At 44.5% G+C, this 8,730-nt stretch overlaps 1 non-coding gene across 1 annotated transcript; it reads right to left on the bottom strand.

The window, feature by feature from the left end:
• Window positions 1-4,624: 4,624 nt before the first annotated feature.
• LOC123749093 (5S ribosomal RNA) lies at window positions 4,625-4,743 on the bottom strand. Its single transcript, XR_006771850.2, has one exon. It is a non-coding gene; the product is annotated as a 5S ribosomal RNA (ribosomal RNA).
• Between the last annotated feature and the right edge of the window lie 3,987 nt (window positions 4,744-8,730).

Below are 8,730 nucleotides of genomic sequence, written 5' to 3' on the forward strand. Positions count from 1 at the left end.
CTCTTTTGAACTTCTCTCCACTTGCTAGACAGCACTTCCTTTCTAATAATTCCTCTTTCGCGATTTCGCTCATGAAAACCACCTTTATCATTCGGTCTCTGTCCTTGTTGTACTTTCCAAGCCTGAAAACCTTTTCAACATTTCGCTCAGCTCCCTCCATCCTTACCTCTTTAAGGATCTCTTTAATCATGTTTTTGTCCTTGTCTCTCCGCTCCTTTGGTCTGGTCCCTGTTTGCTCCTTAATGCCTGCTACTACTACTGCTCTATTTCTCTCTATCAGCCGGCTGGTACATCTAGCCGCTTCCTGAGAGGAAGCCACTTCCATGGCAACTTCCTTAACGGCAGACCTAGCGAGTGTGAGTGTGAGTGTGTGTGTGAGTGTGTGTGTGTGTGTGTGTGTGTGTGTGTGTGTGTGTGTGTGAGTGTGTGTGTGTGTGTGTGTGTGTGTGTGTGTGAGTGTGTGTGTGTGTGTGTGTGTGTGTGTGTGTGTGTGTGTGTGTGTGTGTGTGTGTGTGTGTGTGTGTGTGTGTGTGTGTGTGTTCTTTCCTCCTCCAAAACTCATTTTGGGAAAAAAGAGGAACGTAAATTTCCCGTTCGTTTCCGCCAAAGACAAAAACAATTACTTAAATAGACAATATTTTGGTGATAATAAACGATAAATTAGATTTTGGTCGGGAGGGCGCGAGGCAGGGAAGGAAGGGAGTGGTTGTTGGTATGTATGGGGCCCCGCTCCTGTGTGTTGTGAGCACATGATTTGATATTAACAGAGTGTCCCTCACCACTACTACTATTACCATCACCACCACCACCACTACCACCACCACCACTACCACGACCACTTCCACCACCACTACCACCACCACCACCACCACTACCATCACCACTATCACCACCACCACCACTACCACCACCACCACCACCACCACCACCACCACCACCACCACCACCACCACTACCATCATGCCTCAACCGTCATGGAAACATACAGGAGACTGGTAAGCTGCAGATGATTGAGGAAGATTAAGCCACCCCAAGAGGTGGCACGGGCATGAATAGCCCGTATTGGTACCCTGCACTATTGCAGTGCTTAATAAATGAGGTGCTTCACCTTCACCTCATCCCAGACTATATATCTGGCAGCACTACAAGAACTTGTATACCTTTATGGGCTATTCATGCCCGTGCTACTTCTTGGGTGGCTTAATCTTCCTAAATCATATGTCGTATGTTTCGTCGTGTTCTCGACCACTTCAACTTCCTTCTCACGTAAAGGAAATACAAAATTAGAAAAGATTTGTATGATGATCTCATCCATTCTGCCATATTCATTAATATATAATATATATATATATATATTGTCACGGTAAAATCTCTAGGAAGAGATTCGGCCTGCTCCATCACCTATTCTACCCATATCACGTCTATGTATTCAAGTACTGCAGCCACAAGAACAACAACAACAACAAGAACAACAACTACTGCCAGACGTCTAGACAATACCTCCAGTCTCCCCCATACACCACTGCCCGTCACCCCAACTCGCACCTGGGGCGCTGGGAGCTCACGCCATCGCAAACAAGCAGTTAAAAGTGAGCCGGTTCATAGTTAGCGAAGTCATCAGCGCCATCTGGACGGTCATCGTCGTGTATATATAGGGCTATCTAACCCACTAAGATTCAGATTACTCCTGAGTGTTCTACTGAGTAGACCTGTTGACTAATTTTGGTATGGTAACAGAGTTATTCAGTCTGGCTCACAATATTCCCGCACCATATTTTATTTGCACATTAACGTAACGTAAATTTGATTGTTCATCTTGTTTGTTTTGTATTAGAGCCAAACCTGGATATTATTTTATTTTCATGTTAAGTATTTAAGTCATTTGTTTAAGTAAACTATTTTAAATGTTTTTTTCTCTTTTGTACTTTATCCGACAGTCACAGTGAAGCTTCATCTTGCAGTCTAACTATTTTTTCCTTGTTTTTCATTTATATGATTGGCATTCCATGTACTTTTTCTTTGTAACCCTTTTTGTGTAAAAACATTTTCAAATAAAGTTAGATATATATATACACACATACCAAAAGAATAGGGGTGGTAGGAGAAGAAAATATCAAAGTGTTCAGTGAGGATCCACAAGGTCTTCTCTGAGTATTCTTTATTTTCTTCTCCGAGGCTATGGGTCCCTACACTTGCACCAGAGGTGGTACCCCTTCTAGGTTAATATATATATATATATATATATATATATATATATATATATATATATATATATATATATATTTATCCTTCGACGTCGGCTTTTCCTATCATTATGAAGGAGAATTCACCAAGCGTTGGTGTCTTCACCCATCAATAGCAATGTGTTAAAACACGAAAACATTCGGAATTTTCATTTCATGTTGTCCTTTGTGGATACTTACGCATAACCGAATCACGTTTTTTCGTGTGTGTGTGTGTGATTATTTGAAACGAATGATCGTATCTCCCTTGAGAGGTTTGCATGAACGATTCGCTTTCTGGAAGTGACCTTAGAGAGCGAGAGATAGAGAGAGAGAGAGAGCACCCAAGACGGTGACGGGGGGGGGGGGGACCGTGCAACATGTTGCCGCCTGCAGTGCAGTAATTGTGTCTCCGGGCAGCCTGGCACAGCACCGCAGTAACTTTAGCAACATTGTCAGTCTAGGACGAGAGAGTCGTCACCAGGAGACCCCGATTTTGTCAGTCCTTCAGTGAGACACCTATCTTCGTTTCCACCAGCGAGAGAAACGTCACCTGTGTCTCCACCAGCAAGAGAAACGTCACCTGTGTCTCCACCAGCAAGAGAAACGTCACCTGTGTCTCCACCAGCAAGAGAAACGTCACCTGTGTCTCCACAAGCAAGAGAAACGTCACCTGTGTCTCCACAAGCAAGAGAAACGTCACCTGTGTCTCCACCAGCAAGAGAAACGTCACCTGTGTCTCCACCAGCAAGAGAAATGCCGCATTCCATCACCAGCGTCAACACGGCCCCCCCCACCCCCTAGTCTGGAGAGGGACGGGGTGAAACAGAGGTGTCGCACTGCTGCGTAAGAAAGCAGAGGACAGTCAGCGGGCGTGGTGGTCTATCCGGTCAGCCGTGGGGAGAGAGGGAGGGACAGTGTTAAAGCGGTCACGCGTTTAAAACAATTGTCATGGAAATGGAGTGGAATCAATAACCCGAGACCGGACGCCCGGCTGCCCCACGCCCATGCAACCATCCCCCTTTCCCTCCCCTCTCTACCCCCTACCCTCTCTCCCACGTTGCTGCTCTACCCCCCTCTCCCATATTAACTTTTCTCACCTCCTCTCCCACAGGTGGCTGGAAAACGTTCTTCTCCTCTTCCTCTTGGTTTCTAAACTTGATCTTTTCCGCTAGAATTCTTCTCTTTCCTGGAGTTTCTTGAGTCGTTTTCTTTCTGAACTTGTACTGGACGCTGCAACTCAATGTATGTTGCATTTGTTGTAACTAACTCCACCACCCCCAACCCCCCAAACCCCCTACTCCACCCCCAAAAAAAAACACCAGCACCCCCAACCTCCCAAATCCCTTTTCTTTAAATTCTAATCCATAATTAGTTTTCATAAATATATGAAAATAACCTAATTGACTCCATTTCCCAGTCCAGTCATTAGTCGCTGTTCTTGTGATGGGGTTTAGGCCTGGAACCGTGTACTGGAATCAGGTACTAGAACCAGGCAGTGGAAACTGTTAATGGAACCAGGTACTTTAACTGGTACTTTAACCTGGTATTGGAACCAGGTACTGGAACTAGGTATTGGAACCACATGCTGGATCCTTAGAACAATGTTTCCCACCATCAGAACAGCATCCAGCAGTCGTTTTACAACCAGGTGTCCATATGTCGCCTGCAACACATGGGCGAACATCGGTTGCTTAAGTTACATATTAAGTTACATATTAAGTTACGTATTAAGTTAGCTTTGTATTAAATGTTTTTATTAAGATACCCCTTCTGTATCAACATTTTAAACTGCAAGTTTAAAATTCTAACTCTAAAAGATTTAGAATTAGTCTAACCGTTTGCAGGCTATGAGTCACAATAACGTGGCTAAAGTATGTTGACCAGATCACACACTAGAAGGTGAAGGGACGACGACGTTTCGGTCTGTCCTGGATCATTCTCAAGTCAATTGTCTTGAGAATGGTCCAGGACGGACCGAAACGTCGTTGTCCCTTCACCTTCTAGTGTGTGGTCTGGTCAACAATCTCTAAATGTTTGTTCCAAGAAAAAAAATATAGTGCAAAACAATGGTATTTTTGCAACAAATTACAATGAAGGATTGTGAGGCAAGCCAACCTTGTGACGCCCATCATATGTGAAGTTCACGCTTAGCCAGTGACATTGAACTTCCCTGAACTTTGCCTCGGTAACATTTTAACTTTCAGAACAAAAGAATATATTAACATTTTCCAAGTTAGCTGCCAGCACCTTTGATCCTGGCTTTGTTAAGCATCGTTATTATTAACCTGTGATTCGGTGTTAAACATTAATATTCACTGCTAGACCTTGGTTACCTTGAGGTGCTTCCGGGGCTTAGTGTCCCCGCGGCCCGGTCGTCAACCAGGCCTCCTAAACATTATTGCCAACAGCATTTGGTGTTCCCAGGCGGTCACCCATCCAAGTACTAACCAAACCCAACGTTTCTTAACTTCGCTGATCGGACGAGAAGCGGTGTTCTCAACGTGGTATGGCCCTTGGCTGGTGAGATAATCAAGAGCGTTCCGTCTCTTGACACTGACAGGTCTTTCTCTCACCTGGGTCCCGTAGCTCGGCCTCGCACCTGTGCCCTCTTAATTAATCCAGGCAGGTGAGACTATTATGATGATTTGATGGATGGTTGAGTTGCCAGGTGTGGACACGCCCTGTTGACAGCGTCTCGGTCAGAGGCTTGGCCATACCTGTCGGGGTACGGTGGCGCTGGTACGGTAAGTCTAGCAATATGGTCGTGAGAATAAACAGTATTGCGGATGGTCTTGTAGTCCATACGAGGTAGCTCGTATTTATATATATATGACTAACCTACGCTTGAAACAATCGAGCGAGCCCATGTCTGCTATGTCACCCGGTGATTTTGTACCAAAATTGAGATAGTGTAGCGTTTATGGAGGCCTGCCTGGTCAAGGACCGGGCCGCGGGGACGCTGAACCCCGGAATCATCGCAAGGTAAGGTAGTGATGGTACAATGAGCTGTGTGGCGTTTATTAATTGGTCTCCTTGTTGTTCTTGCCTCACCAGTCTCTTGGTCGCATCTTAGCCTGAGATTATGGCTGTTGTTGACCTTAACTATTCTTCTTTGAGAATAGTTGAGGCAATTTGATTACATTACTCGTTCCATCATATTACTCATTCCATTAGATTACTCATCTCATTCTCAACGAGTAATTCAATGCCTTTATGAAGTATTTCTGTTCTGAGTTTCCATTTGTATATTTTCGTTTGATTTCCTAACACACTAAACAAGCCTTTCTCATCCCCTTTATAAATTTATCTCTGTATCTTACATGTTGTGATCATTTCTCTGTTTCTTATCGATTGTTCTTAGTATTAGATCTCTCGTTTTATCTTCACAACTCAGCTTTTATGGTAGTTTGTGGACGATTTCTCGACCGTCATAAGTCCTTCAGAAAGTACAGACATTGTGCAGGCCCTGCATACTCGAGTTCTGGTCTGACGTATGTTATGTACAATCCCCTGAATACTACCTTGCTCAGGTTTCTAGAGACGATTCTTGAATTGGCTGAGTACCATAAGTACCTGAGCAAGGAAGCATTCAGGGGATTGTACATAACATACGTCAGACCAGAACTCGAGCATGCAGGGCCTGCACAATGTCTGTACTTTCTGACACGGGGCCTAACGGCTGAGTGGACAGTGCTCGGGATTCGTAGTCCTATGATTCCGGGTTCGATCCCCGGTGAAGGAGGAAACAAATGGGCAGAGTTTCTTTCACCCTATTGCCCTTGTTCACCTAGCAGTAAATAGGTACCTGGGGAGTTAGACAGCTGTTACGGGCAGCTTCCTGGGGATGTGTAACAAAGAGGAGGCCTGGTCGAGGACCGGGCCGTGGGGACGCTGAGCCCCGAAATCATCTCAAGATAACCTTCCCCTTTACATGTGTGCCCGTGGTTCAACATTTAGTGTGTTGTATCACCAAGTTACCAAATCCAAATCCAAATTAGGTTTTACCAAATTCGAAAATTAGTTTTTAAAACATACATAAATTAGGTCTGTCCTTCACCTTCGATCTGATTTATGTCAGCTAGGTACCTTTTTTTACACAGTTTTCCTCCTGTTCACCCGGCCTGTGTGGGTGAACAGGGTGAACAGAATATTGTATATTCTGTGTGGAGCGGTGTCGGAAATCGTTTGTGAATTATGAAATTCTCAATTCAGTGTTTGAGTATATGAGTGTGTACTCACCTATATGTACTCACCTATATGTGCTTGCAGGATCGAGCATTGACTCTTGGATCCCGCCTTTCTAGCTATCGGTTGTTTACAGCAATGACTCCTGTCCCATTTCCCTATCATACCTAGTTTTAAAAGTATGAATAGTATTTGCTTCCACAACCTGTTCCCCAAGTGCATTCCATTTTTCTACTACTCTCACGCTAAAAGAAAACTTCCTAACATCTCTGTGACTCATCTGAGTTTCCAGTTTCCACCCATGTCCCCTCGTTCTGTTATTATTACGTGTGAACATTTCATCTATTTCCACTTTGTCAATTCCCCTGAGTATTTTATATGTCCCTATCATATCTCCTCTCTCCCTTCTTTTCTCTAGTGTCGTAAGGTTCAGTTCCTTCAGCCGCTCTTCATATCCCATCCCTCGTAGCTCTGGGACAAGCCTCGTCGCAAACCTCTGAACCTTCTCCAGTTTCTTTATGTGTTTCTTCAGGTGGGGGCTCCATGATGGCGCGGCATACTCTAAGACGGGTCTCACGTAGGCAGTGTAAAGCGCCCTAAAAGCTTCCTCATTTAGGTTTCTGAATGAAGTTCTAATTTTCGCCAGTGTAGAGTACGCTGCTGTCGTTATCCTATTTATATGTGCCTCAGGAGTTAGATTAGGTGTCACATCCACTCCCAGGTCTCTTTCTCGAATCGCTACAGGTAGGCTGTTCCCCTTCATTGTGTACTGTCCCTTTGGTCTCCTGTCACCTGATCCCATTTCCATAACTTTACATTTACTGGTGTTAAACTCCAGTAGCCATTTCCCTGACCATCTCTGCAGCCTGTTTAAGTCCTCTTGGAGGATCCTACAATCCTCGTCTGTCACAACTCTTCTCATTAATTTTGCGTCATCTGCAAACATTGACATGTATGATTCCACTCCTGTAAACATATCATTTACGTAAATTAGAAAGAGGATTGGTCCCAGCACCGATCCTTGAGGTACTCCACTTGTTACTGTTCGCCAGTCCGAATTTTCGCCCCTTACCATTACCCTCTGGCTCCTTCCTGTTAGGTAGTTCTTCACCCATACTAGGGCCTTTCCGCTTACTCCTGCCTGCCTCTCAAGTTTGTATAGCAGTCTCATGTGCGGTACCGTATCAAAGGCCTTTTGGCAGTCAAGAAATATGCAGTCTGCCCAGCCTTCTCTGTCCTGCCTTATCCTTGTTACTTTATCATAGAATTCTAAAAGGTTTGTTAGGCATGATTTCCCTGTCCAGAACCCATGTTGGTGCTTGTTTACAAACCCAATGCTCTCCAGGTGCTCAACAAGTGTGTGTGTGTGTGTACTCACCTATATGTACTCACCTATATGTGCTTGCAGGATCGAGCATTGACTCTTGGATCCCGCCTTTCTAGCTATCGGTTGTTTACAGCAATGACTCCTGTCCCATTTCCCTATCATACCTAGTTTTAAAAGTATGAATAGTATTTGCTTCCACAACCTGTTCCCCAAGTGCATTCCATTTTTCTACTACTCTCACGCTAAAAGAAAACTTCCTAACATCTCTGTGACTCATCTGAGTTTCCAGTTTCCACCCATGTCCCCTCGTTCTGTTATTATTACGTGTGAACATTTCATCTATTTCCACTTTATCAATTCCCCTGAGTATTTTATATGTCCCTATCATATCTCCTCTCTCCCTTCTTTTCTCTAGTGTCGTTAGGTTCAGTTCCTTCAGCCGCTCTTCATATCCCATCCCTCGTAACTCTGGGACAAGCCTCGTCGCAAACCTCTGAACCTTCTCCAGTTTCTTTATGTGTTTCTTCAGGTGGGGGCTCCATGATGGCGCGGCATACTCTAAGACGGGTCTCACGTAGGCAGTGTAAAGCGCCCTAAAAGCTTCCTCATTTAGGTTTCTGAATGAAGTTCTAATTTTCGCCAGTGTAGAGTACGCTGCTGTCGTTATCCTATTTATATGTGCCTCAGGAGTTAGATTAGGTGTCACATCCACTCCCAGGTCTCTTTCTCGAATCGCTACAGGTAGGCTGTTCCCCTTCATTGTGTACTGTCCCTTTGGTCTCCTGTCACCTGATCCCATTTCCATAACTTTACATTTACTGGTGTTAAACTCCAGTAGCCATTTCCCTGACCATCTCTGCAGCCTGTTTAAGTCCTCTTGGAGGATCCTACAATCCTCGTCTGTCACAACTCTTCTCATTCATTTTGCGTCATCTGCAAACATTGACATGTATGATTCCACTCCTGTAAACATATCATTTACGTAAATTAGAA

This window comes from Procambarus clarkii, chromosome 23 (assembly GCF_040958095.1).
Source record: "Procambarus clarkii isolate CNS0578487 chromosome 23, FALCON_Pclarkii_2.0, whole genome shotgun sequence".
NCBI classification, from domain to species: Eukaryota; Metazoa; Arthropoda; class Malacostraca; order Decapoda; family Cambaridae; genus Procambarus; species Procambarus clarkii.